Genomic DNA, 13,222 nt, shown 5'->3' with positions numbered 1-13,222 from the left:
ATAATGTTACATTATGATTCGAATCAAACCTGAACAAGATGTTACAAATAGAAAGGTTGGAGTCTTTAGAGTTCATCATTTATTTAAATCATCTGTGTTTCATATAATTTTCAAAGTGTGTGTGTGTGTGTGTGTGTGTGTTTGGGGAGGGGGGGGTGATTGTGTGTGTGTGCATTGTCGATGTGTCAGTATCACCAATTTATTTTTGTGGTGGCTCTGCATTTCGGATTATTTTATTTGACAAATTATAAAAGAGCAGTTTTTTTTAGTCTCACAAATTTATTCCTCTGTGTTTGTGTGTGTGACTGTATGTGTGTTCACAGCATGATCATTTTGCAATATTGGAAGTGTGACACTTCATTTCTGTCCATGTGTGTTCTGTGTTGTTTCTGATTTTGAGGATGAATTTTGTCCATTTTCTATGCGGGGTCTCTTCAAATAAAATAATCCAAAATGCAAAACCACCACAAAAATAAATTGGTGACACTGACACATCAACAATGCACACGAACGCACGCACACACACACACACACATATACACACACACACACACACACACACACTTAAAATGATATGAAAAACAGATGATTGAAATAAATGATAAACTCTAAAGACTCCAACCTTTCTCTTGTAACATCTTGTTGAGGTTTGATTCAAATCATAATGTAACATTATTGAAAATTTGATTTTTTTCAGTTCTAAAAATGCAAAACTTTGACAAAAATCATTTTTATTGTTATAATTGTGATTTCACAATATGTAGATATGAATCCAACTGAAGAAAACTTGTGAAAAGATATCTTTCAGTTGGTCAAATAGCAAATAGTAAATAGTGGAGCTCTGCAGCCATCTAGTGGTAAAAATGATAATTTTTTACTTTTGAAACTGTAATTTCCAAAATATGGGCAAAAATTTTACACTAAACCATGTGAAATGATCCATGTTATCCCCATGAATGAAAGTTAGAAATGTGGGTCTTTATGAAGTGAATTTTACATAAAAGCTGTTTTTGTATAAAACCTATATAAAAATGTCTTTTAATTTATTTATATAAATTTAAAATATATCATAAGTCTTCCAAAAACTACACAAATGTGGAGTAAAAACATTAATAAACAGAGTAAAATTACATTTGTTTTAAAAATATATATATTTTGTTAAAAAATTACATTTTGTTGCCTGGGGTCTCTAGAGACCCCAAAGACCATAAGTGTAACTTTTTTTTTTCACACTAACATAAAATCAAGAAATCATTCCAATTTTATTTTTTATTTGTAGATCTAGAAAGTGTTGACGACCGTACAAAGTCTCACGCCATTTGGAAAAAGAGAACATTTTTTTTAAATTGAGCAAACTTCATTTGTGGGTCAAAAAGACCCCGAAGAACGCACAAGGGTTAAGCCACTTTAAGCATTTCAGAAAGTCCCCTGTTTAAGTTCTAATTCACAAGCCATACTCGCAAAGAAGGAAACGTTAATTATTAAACCAACAAAATCAAATCTTTCAAAAACACACAGAAATGTGATTCTTTCTTGAGTGGGAGGCAGTGGGTTTAATCAGTGACATTAACAGATTTACTATTCGGCGTTTTCCCGCTTCCTTTGGTATTTTTACACATAGAAAAAAGGTGAAAAACATACTGTTTTATTCAGTTTTCTCTCAGAACGATGATCTGAGTTACTATTGTAATTCTCGATGCAGCATGAATGACATACAATTGTGACATTTTTCACAATCACGACAAAAAAAATCAAATACTGCCCTAAACTCAATAGCGGGAAGGCAGCGCTATCCTGCAAATATGGCGGATAAGCAAAGCAGTTTCCCAGAACTCTACGCAGCGTTACGTCTGTGACGCGTGTCCCGAGACCTCATCAGCGTCGCCCTGGAAACGGAGGAGGATCACCTGCACGCCATCAACGCGGGCTGGCCGGCCACACCTGAGCCCAATCAAGGGACGGCTATATAAGCCGTCAGGAGGCTCAGACGGGTGAGACATGACTCCAGTTATAGAATCGCTAACTTTCCTCTCCATCTCCTATAGATAGCAGCGTCTGACCGGCCAGCCCCGAGGCACCCTCACCGCACAGACACCAAGCCCTCACCCACGTGGAGCACGGAAGGAAGCTGATCCTGGAGCACGAAGAGATCTCACACGAGCACTACGGCACGATCACAAAGCAAAATAAACACACCCTTCGGGGCATTTATTGATCTCCCCTTGTCGTGTGATTCTTCCACCCGTTACACGTCACATTCTCATTCTCTATTGTGGCAGAAATGTGGTATTTATATCAAATGTATTATATTAATGTAGACATGTGTTAAATGTATTAAAGGAGTAATGGAATGTAATTACACTATATTTGTGATTTAAGCTATAGGCTAGCGTTTGTGCATTTATAATAAATGTATTTAGACTACTGTTTTACATATAAATAGGCTACCTAGAAACCATATACAGTGGGGCAAAAAAGTATTTAGTCAGCCACCAATTGTGCAAGTTCTCCCACTTAAAAAGATGAGAGAGGCCTGTAATTTTTATCATAGCTATACCTCAACTATGAGAGACAAAATGAGAAAAAAAATCCAGAAAATCACATTGTAGGATTTTTAAAGAATTAATTGGTAAATTCCTCGGTAAAATAAGTATTTGGTCACCTACAAACAAGCAAGATTTCTGGCTCTCACAGACCTGTAACTTCTTCTTTAAGAGGCTCCTCTGTCCTCCACTCGTTACCTGTATTAATGGCATCTGTTTGAACTCGTTATCAGTATAAAAGACACCTGTCCACAACCTCAAACAGTCCAACTCCAAACTCCACCATGGCCAAGACCAAAGAGCTGTCAAAGGACACCAGAAACAAAATTGTAGACCTGCACCAGGCTGGGAAGACTGAATCTGCAATAGGTAAGCAGCTTGGTGTGAAGAAATCAACTGTGGGAGCAATTATTAGAAAATGGAAGACATACAAGACCACTGATAATCTCCCTCGATGTGGGGCTCCACGCAAGATCTCACCCCGTGGGGTCAAAATGATCACAAGAACTGTGAGCAAAAATCCCAGAACCACATGGGGGGGACCTAGTGAATGACCTGCAGAGAGCTGGGACCAAAGTAACAAAGGCTACCATCAGTAACACACTGCGCCGCCAGGGACTCAAATCCTGCAGTGCCAGACGTGTCCCCCTGCTTAAGCCAGTACATGTCCGGCCCGTCTGAAGTTTGCTAGAGAGCATTTGGATGATCCAGAAGAGGATTGGGAGAATGTCATATGGTCAGATGAAACCAAAATAGAACTTTTTGGTAAAAACTCAACTTGTCGTGTTTGGAGGAGAAAGAATGCTGAATTACATCCAAAGAACACCATGCCTACTGTGAAGCATGGGGGTGGAAACATCATGCTTTGGGGCTGTTTTTCTGCAAAGGGACCAGGACGACTGATCCGTGTAAACGAAAGAATGAATGGGGCCATGTATCGTGAGATTTTGAGTGAAAACCTCCTTCCATCAGCAAGGGCATTGAAGATGAAACGTGGCTGGGTCTTTCAGCATGACAATGATCCCAAACACACCGCCTGGCAACGAAGGAGTGGCTTCAGAAGAAGCATTTCAAGGTCCTGGAGTGGCCTAGCCAGTCTCCAGATCTCAACCCCATCGAAAATCTTTGGAGTCTGTGTTGCCCAGCGACAGCCCCAAAACATTACTGCTCTAGAGGAGATCTGCATGGAGGAATGGGTCAAAATACCAGCAACAGTGCGTGAAAACCTTGTGAAGACTTACAGAAAACGTTTGACCTCTGTCATTGCCAACAAAGGGTATATAACAAAGTATTGAGATGAAATTTTGTTATTGACCAAATACTTATTTTCCACCATAATTTGCAAATAAATTCTTTAAAAATCCTACAATGTGATTTTCTGGATTTTTTTTCCTCATTTTGTCTCTCATAGTTGAGGTATACCTATGATGAAAATTACAGGCCTCTCTCATCTTTTTAAGTGGGAGAACTTGCACAATTGGTGGCTGACTAAATACTTTTTTGCCCCACTGTAGTTGGATTTTTACCACAGTATTGAGGTGCTATATGTGTGGTTTTAACTCTGGTTATCATGATGTAAATGTATGCTACTATGGAAGAACAATGGTTAATTTTAATAAAACTCAAACAGTCAGAAAAATTTAATTTCACCATATAAGAAAGGAGGTTGTTGCAATTTTTTACAGATGTTACTGATTTTGATAATGAACATACATTTACAAATGCATCCTAACTCAAACTACTACTGTCAAATGTGCATTTCTAAGAGACAAAAATTAATATTTTATATATATATATATATATATATATATATATATATATATATATATATATTAGTGGCACGGTACACAGATGTCACGGTTCGGTACGTACCTTGGTTAGGGGGTCACGGTTTGATACGATTTTGGTACAACTGGAAAAAAAGAAATCTACTATGCTCAGTTTCTTTTCATTTATTTTGAACAGACAGTAGTGCAAATTACAATTTTTTTTTCCATCTAGATGTGAAAATACTAAATATTATTACATGAAAAAAAGGTTGGGAACCACTGCTATATAGCACCTTTTTTTTTTTTTTTTTTAAGAGTGTTGGCACAGACAGCATTTTAGCCGCTTTTCCATCATCGGGCTGAACGGTTCTCTTTGCATAACAGTTCCATTCCGTGCCGATCCCAGCCGGCCGGTACAGTGGTTTCGTTTTCCACTGCGGGGCTGATAACGGATATCTTTGGAATGCAATTCAAATGCGCCAGTCGTTGCCGTGGTAACACAAGTGTTTACATATGATGTTTCTGGTTATCTATGGAATGCAATTTAAATGCGCCAGTCGTTGCCGTGGTAACAGTCTATGGTGTTTACATTGCTCAAAATAGCGCGCTTAGCAAGCAACAGAGAATCTAGAAGCCAGGCAACAGACAAGTGACAGATCCTGAGTGTCGACGTCAAGCACACACCCGGCTCAGTGCGGTTGTTTAACCGTGCCAAGAATTCCGGTCCGAGAACGGTTTGTAATCGTCGTACCAGACTCACGTGGAAATACAACTGGAACCGCACCTGACAGTTCTTAGAACCGTTCGGCCTCATAGTGAAAAAGCGGCTAAAAAAACTAGAACATCTCCGGTGGAGAAGATCTGGCCATTTAACCCCTTATACACAGAGCAAAGCCTTAAATTTAACACGTTATTCAACCGGCAAACAATGAAGTGAGGCCAAAACAGGCGAAACATGTTCCCTCTTTCTAGCTAAATCTAAATGTTTTGTCTAAATCGAAATCTTCTATTTAATTCAAAATCTTAAATCTAAATGTTAAATATAAGTGTAAATGCTTGGATATCCTAACAAGCCATACATCAATGGAAAGCTTATTTCAAAAAAATTGACCCTTATTGACTGGTTTTGTGGTCCAGGGTCACATATTGTATATGCAAATAAATATTTTTTCCACAAAATTTTGTTCTGTTTTAATATTGCAAACCCAAGAGGGACTGAATGAACTCTGGACAATATTGGTGTCATGATCATATGTCAGGAAGGTCACAGAAGGAAACTGCAGTCAATATACCAGTCACATCTAGTAAACATGTAGAACTGCTAGTTGTGGCAATGGGAGGGCAATCTTCATGAACTGAGTCTACAACTAAGACATCAATGCCCCCTAGTGTTACATTTATATAAAACAACCCTTGACATTTGTGGTACAGCTATTTACAACATAAATACTATCATCCTTTTGATCATGTGTGTCTATGTAAAATAAATCTGAGAAATCCGAACATAATATTAAAGAACAACAACGAAAGAGAATCATGGTGAACCTGATCAACAGGACAGAGCTGAACGTGCAACACGAAAATGATGTGGTTAGATCGAGCTGGAGTGAAAAGGTTATACAAAGTGAGCAGTTAAACTGTGTGTAAATAAAAGTTTGTTGCATTGTGCTCTGTCACTCATCATTTACAACTGATGCAGAAAAACACAACGTTTTCATCCAAAAGAGAGCATATTACAAATTTACAAAATATCTTCATGGAACATGAGCTTCCTTAATATCTTAATGATTTTTGGCATAAAAGAAAAATCTATAATTTTGACACATACAATGTATTGTTGGCTATTGCTACAAATATACCCGTGCAACTTATGACTGGTTTTGTGGTCCAGGGTCCCACTTTTATGAAATACTGAACTTACCTGGAAGAGTTTCATTGTTATACATTACAATGAACCCTAACTCAAATTTGTCATCCACAAAAAAATTGTGTGCATTTACAACCCAAATTCAGTAAATGTTGGGACATTTTTAAAAATTTGAATAATGAGCCGATATTTTATTCACAATAGAGCAAAGATAACATAACAAATGTTTAAATGGAGAAATTTTACAATTTTATGCACAAAATGAGCTCATTTCAAATTTGATGCCTGCTACAGGTCTCAAAATAGTTGGGACGGGGGCAACAAAGGGCTGAAAAAGCAATACATTTTGAAAAGATTCAGCTGGGAGAACATCTAGCAACTAATTAAGTTAATTGACATCAGATCTGTAACATGATTAGCTATAAAAATTATGTCTTAGAGAGGCAGAGTCTCTCAGAAGTAAAGATGGGCAGAGGCTCTCCAATCATAAAAGATTGTGTAATACTTTAAAAACAATATTCCTCAACGTCAAATTGCAAATGCTTTGCAAATCTCATCATCTACAGTGCATGACATCATCAAAAGATTCAGAGAAACTGAAGAAATCTCTGATCGTAAGGGACAAGGCCGAAGACCTTTGTTGGATGCCCATGGTCTTCGGGCCTCAGACGACACTGCATCACTTATCGGCATGATTCTGTCATTGACATTACTAAATGGGCCCAGGAATACTTCCAGAAACCGCTGTCGGTAAACACAATCCGCCCTTCCATCTGCAGATGCCAACTAAAGCTCTATCATGCAAAAAGGAAGCCATGTGTGAACATGGTCCAGAAGCGCCATCTTGTCCAGTGGGCCAAGGCTCATTTAAAATTTATTTTTATTTGTTTATTTATACATTTTATTTAATGGCGCCTTTCAGGACACCCAAGGACACCTTACAACAAAAACACAAGCAATAACACACCAATACATAAAATAAAATAAATAAAAACACAAAAGATTACAGTGAATAAGCAGATTTAAAGAGGTAGGTTTTGAGTTGTGATTTAAAAATATTGATGGAGTCCAGCTGACGGATATGAATGGGTAGTGAATTCCAGAGTTCGGGGGCAGCGTGACTGAAGGCCCTGGCCCCCATTTTGATCATTTTAACAGAAGGAATGGACAGGAGACCAGAAGAAGAAGAGCGAAGGACACAGGAGGGAGTGTAAGGGTGAAGCAGATCAGACAGATATGTGGGAGCAAGGTTACGGAGTGCCTTAAAGGTGAGGAGAAGGAGTTTATATTGAATTCTTTGGGGTATTGGGAGCCAGTGAAGTTGAATGTGGATCGGTGCGATGTGTTCTATTGATTTTATGCGAGTAATGAGTCTTGCAGCAGAGTTATGAACATTTTGAAGTCGTTGGAGGAGCTTTTGGGGTAAACCAGAAAGAAGGGCATTACAGTAGTCAGGGCGTGAAGTGCCAAGGGCATGAACAAGAACTTGGGTTGAGTGCTGAGTGAGTGATGGGCGGAGTCTAGAAATGTTGCGCAAGTGGAAAAAAAGCTGTGCAGACAGTATTGTTAATATATGAAGTAAAAGAAAGAGTAGAGTCCAGTATTACACCCAAACTTTTGACCTGAGAGGAAATGGGTACCAGACAGCCTTCAATGCTTATACTAATGGGTGGGGATTTGGAAAGTGTAGTTTTGGAACCAATGAGAAGAACTTCACTTTTATTGCCGTTGAGTTTGAGTTTGTTATTTGTCATCCAAGATGTAATAGCCTGTAGACAGTCAGTAAGTGCAGTGGGGCATGATGAAATACTAGGTTTTGTGGAAATACAGCTGAGTCTCGTCAGCATAGCAGTGAAAGTAAATACCAAAATGCCAAAAAATATTGCAGAGGGGGAGGATGTAAATAATGAACAAAAGGGGACCTAACACTGAGCCTTGGGGAACTCCGTGGTGTAATGAAAATGACTTGATGTTTTTCATTTGTACAAACTGTTTCCTATCAGTGAGATATGAATTGAACCATTTTAAAGCAGTACCAGTGACCCCAGTGCCAGCCAAACGCTTGTTTGTAAAACTGGATGCGAGATGGTATCAAAGGCGGCACTGAGGTCAAGGAGGATGAGAATGGAAAGAAGGCCTGAATCAGCTGCACGGAGGAGATCATTTGTGATTTTAACTAGGGCTGTTTCAGTGCTGTGTTTAGAACGAAAACCGGATTGCGATGGCTCAAACAGATTATTATTTTGAAGATGATCCTGAAGCTGTATTGTAACAGTACGTTCAAGAATTTTGGCAGTAAGAGGTAGATTAGAAATGGGACGGTAATTATTGAAGTCTTTGGGATCTGAGCCAGGTTTCTTAATTATAGGTGTAACTGAAGCCTGAATACCGGTAGATAACGAGGAGTGAAGAGTGTGGAGAGACATGATTTAACAAGGAATGTGGGAAGTTTGATTGTTTGTTTATTTATTTATTTAACAGGGACAATACACTAGGCGTTGTTACACACAGACAAGCAATGCCGTGTACATAGGGCATAAAGCATAAAGCTAGTTTGCAGCTTTTACATAAAATTAAAACAACCAAATAAAAAACAAGCACAATCATCACAAGAAACAAAACGAGTACAAATAAACAAAAATAAAATGTAAATCAACCTGCATATAGAAAGAAAATGTAAACTACACCAGCCTGGTGGATCAGGGGAACAAGTAGATGAGCGTACTGAAATGATGATGTTACTGATTTGTTGGATTGATGGTAAAGTGAAGTCAGAGAGTGTGGTGAGTGGTGATGTATGTAAATTAATCCAACTGCAATCAAAGTGTGTTGAAAAGAATGTAGTCAGTTGTTTATGGATTGTGTCAACTTTATGCAAAAAGTCCAAAAAGTCTTGACATTACAGTAGTGAAGTGGAAGGTGGTTTCAGAAGTCCTTGAACAGTGGAAAAAAGTGCTCTGGTATTGAACTCATGGTTATTAATTACATGTGTGTAATATTCAGATTTAGCAAAGTTCAGAGCGTTTTTGTAGGTGGCAACATGGTCAGAGTAAATTTGTTGATGAATAGTAAGTCCAGTTTTATTAGAGAGACGTTCTAAACGGCAGCATTCTTGTTTTATTAAACGAAGGCCAGGAGTGAACCAGGGGGAGGATTTTATAAAGGCAACAGTGCGGGTTCGAAGAGGTGCCAGGTTATCCAATACAGAAGTTAGAATATTATTGTATTGATTAACCAGGTCAACAGAGAAAGGGGATTGTAGATTAAGAGTAGACAGTGCCACAGAAAGTTCATTGTTCAATTCAGATGTGTTGAGTTTTTTTAACATTACGAAAAGATATGGTGCATCGTTTAACTGAGCTGGATGTAGAAATAGAAACATTACAAACTAAAAACTTATGGTCAGATTGGAAAGATCAAATGCATTGAGATCGAAGGGTGTGAGTCCAGAGCAACAGATTAAATCTAGCGTGTGTCCTTTGTTATGGGTCGGGAAGTCAACAAATTGTGCAATGTTAAAGCTGTCCAAGGTGGAAATAAAATCTTTACAAAGTGAATCTGTAGGATTGTCAATATGAAACTTAAAATCACCAGTTAAAATTACATTTGGAGTCATGGTACAAAGATCTGCTAAAATAGATGAAAATTCAGTTATAAAAACAGGAGAGGACTTGGGAGGGCGATAAACAGTCACAATGAGGGTAGGTATGGGTCCATTCAACTGGACCGCCAGTATTTCACAAGAAGTAGTCTCCCTCACGGTCACTGGAACGACCTTAAGGGTCTCGCGATATATCAGCACGAGGCCACCACCTTTCCCAGAAGCACGAGGTTTCGCGATATAAACAAAACCACGAGGCAGCGCTTGATTTCAGTTAAAAAAGTCATTAGGCTGCTGCCAAGTTTCAGTAAGGCAAACAACGTCCAGGTTTTGGTCAGCACAATACTCAGAGAGGAAAACGGCTTTGTTAGTGAGTTAACGGAAATTGAAAACGGAGAGCTTTAGACAGTCATGGATGATCTCAGACGGCCGAGGCACCGCTGCTAATAGGCTGCGGTCAACAGGTCTCTCCGCAAAATGGACTGTTTCAAAGTGGAAAAGTGTTCTATGGTCAGACGAGTCCAAATTTGACATTCTTGTTGGAAATCACGGACGCCGTGTCCTCCGGGCTAAAGAGGAGGGAGACCTCCCAGCGTTCAGTTCAAAAGCCAGCATCTCTGATGGTATGGGGGTGCATAAGTGCATACGGTATGGGCAGCTTGCGTGTTTTGGAAGGCACTATGAATGCTGAAAGGTATATAAAGGTTTTAGAGCAACATATGCTCCCCTCCAGACGACGTGTATTTCAGCAGGACAATGCAAAACCACATACTGCATCTATTACAACAGCATGGCTTCGTAGTAGAAGCGTCCGGGTGCTGAATTGACCTGCCTGCAGTACAGATCTTTCACCTATAGAGAACATTTGGCGTGTCATTAAACAAAAAATATGTCAAAGACGACCACAAACTCTTCAGCAGCTGGAAACCTATATCAGGCAAGAATGAGACCAAATTCCAACACCAAAACTCCAGAAACTCATAACCTCAATACCCAGACGTCTTCAAACTGTTTTGAAAAGAGATGCTACACCATGGTAAACATGCCCCCGTCCCAACTATTTTGAGACCTGTAGCAGGCATCAAATTTTAAATGAGCTCATTTTGTGCATAATATTGTAAAATTTCTCAGTTTAAACATTTATGTTATCTGTGTTCTATTGTGAATAAAATATTGGCTCATGTGATTTGAAAATGTTTTAGTTTTCATTTTATTCAAATTTAAAAAAACGTCCCAACATTTCGGAATTCGGGTTGTAACTGCCAGCTATGAAATATACTCTTTTTTTTTACAATGTCATTTCTAAATGCAGTTAAAACATTAATTGTATGTCCTCCTTTGGAGAAAGTTTCACAAACAAAGGTAAGTGAAATAAATAAAAAGTGTTTTAAAGGAGATTAATTCTAAAAGTCAGCAGGGCCAAAAGTCCACATAGTTTAAAAAACAGACATATTGAGCTCTGAGACAAGAGGGGAAAAGAAGTAGAGACAAAGACATTTATTCACAATCACTGCATAGACTGGCATTGGAGAATAAAGTTTCTGGTTTTGTTAATCGTTAAACATGGATTTCATAGGAAATGTGATAAAAGATAAGGAGAAAGGTTTGAATGTTGTTAAACTGGTAAAACGTGGTAGTAACGAAACTCGAATACCAGCGCGTAATCCTTTCGGCCTCTTGAGCTCGCCTTTAAGCGCGCAGCGACAGATTCTCCGCCTTTGCTCTGCTCTCCAAAAACACGAGACCACTCAGGGATGCCGTGACGTCATGTTTGGATGGGTGAACCTGAAATGTCCCGACGAATAATGGTTTCGCTCAAACGAGCTTATGTTGTACTGGTCGAAGAGTTTTTATTTATTTTGCATATAGAACAGCTCAAGAAAGGCTATTAAAAAGAAAAAAGTTTCCTACGTTTTGTCAGTTTAGGCTATTATATTTAGGCGTATTACCAAATGAAGAGGCTACAGTTTAAAATTCGTAAAACAGCGTTTTAACTGATTTTATTACACAAGCAAACAAACAGCACCCAGTAAAGTTTCTCAGCATTAGAAACGTTTCCACCGCTTTCAACAAGCTAACGTTAGCCAATATTCCTGAACGCTGTAGTCACTAGTGACACGACGCAACATGAGTAATAATTACCGGTTTCAAATAAAAAAGCTCTTCAAACCAAGACAAATTTGTGTTTTCTGATTTACGTAGAAAATGACAAGATGTCTGAAAAATCATACCTGTAAATTTGAGTGGTAGTTCGGGAACAAGTAGGCTAAGACTGACTGCAGTTTCTGACAGATGTCAACTTTACGTTCTCCACCCTTTTACTTCCAGAAATCAACACATACCTGAGGTAATCCGTGTACACACACTGCCTATCTCATTTACATACGTGATGACATCACGCGGCACGTACGAAGAATTTATGATTTATGACTTTGTATAATTTTCCTCTGCCAGCAAGGACTTTTAACTCTGTCATCAAAGCATTGTCTCTATATGCACTTATTTAAAGCACACATTTGTTTTAATGAGAGAAAAACAAGTATGACTACCTTTATTGCATGCCATGCAATGCATGGAGTTTGGCTTATTGATTTAAAAAAATAAACCAATCAATCAATTGCTACATAATATTGTTCATACATTCACTAAATGTAAATATTACTGGAACATTCTGACAATATTGACTGCTAGTAGTTTATTTTATCAATGCAGTCAGACACATTCCCTTTGGGAGAACTGATATATCTCCTTAAAATGTGATTTAAACTTTTTGAAGTTTTTTTCTATGCACTTTTCAAATTCATCTCCATTAACATATAGTTGAAGTCAAAGCTTTACATACACCTTGGAGAATCTGCAAAATGTTAATGATTTTACCTAAATAAGAGGGATCATACAAAATGCATGTTATTGTTTATTTAGCACTGACCTGAATAAAATATGTTTACATCTAGTCCACAAGAGGAAATATTAGTTGAATTTATAAAAATTACCCCATTCAAAAGTTTACAAACACTTGATTCTTAATACTGTGCTGTACCTGAATGATCCACTGTTTTTGTTGTTGTTGTTGTTTTTATTTGTTTGTTGTGTTTTGTTTTGTGATAGTTGTTCATGAGTCCCTTGTTTGTCCTGAACAGTTAAACTGCCTGCTGTTCTTCAGAAAGATCCTTCAGGTCCCAGAAATTCTTTGGTTTTCCAGTATTTTTGTGTATTTGAACTGGCTGTTAATGCATTGTGTTTCCCTCTGGAGCATTAATGAGCGTTTGAACCTTCTGTAATGTTGTGTATGAGTCCCTCAGTTGTCCTCAGTGTGAAAAAATGGATCTTAAAATCATACACAGTCATTCTTGGAAAGGGTTCAAATACACAAAAATGCTGAAAAACCAAAGAATTGGTGAGACCTGAAGGATATTTCTGAAGACCAGCGGGCAGTTTAACT

General features: G+C 38.2%; 1 protein-coding gene across 3 annotated transcripts in view; it reads right to left on the bottom strand.

Moving 5' to 3' along the window:
• The window catches only part of cpt1a2b (carnitine palmitoyltransferase 1A2b), a 39,838-nt gene extending 27,687 nt beyond the window's left edge, over positions 1 to 12,151 (bottom strand). For all 3 annotated transcript variants that reach the window (XM_058770027.1, XM_058770028.1, XM_058770029.1), the window contains exon 1: positions 12,012 to 12,151. The gene's annotated coding sequence lies outside the window, so the exon portion shown is untranslated. The remainder of the gene's footprint in view (positions 1 to 12,011) is intronic.
• Between the last annotated feature and the right edge of the window lie 1,071 nt (positions 12,152 to 13,222).

Source organism: Onychostoma macrolepis, chromosome 03, assembly GCF_012432095.1.
Source record: "Onychostoma macrolepis isolate SWU-2019 chromosome 03, ASM1243209v1, whole genome shotgun sequence".
NCBI lineage: Eukaryota > Metazoa > Chordata > Actinopteri > Cypriniformes > Cyprinidae > Onychostoma > Onychostoma macrolepis.
This window is presented reverse-complemented; position numbering and strand designations above follow the sequence as displayed.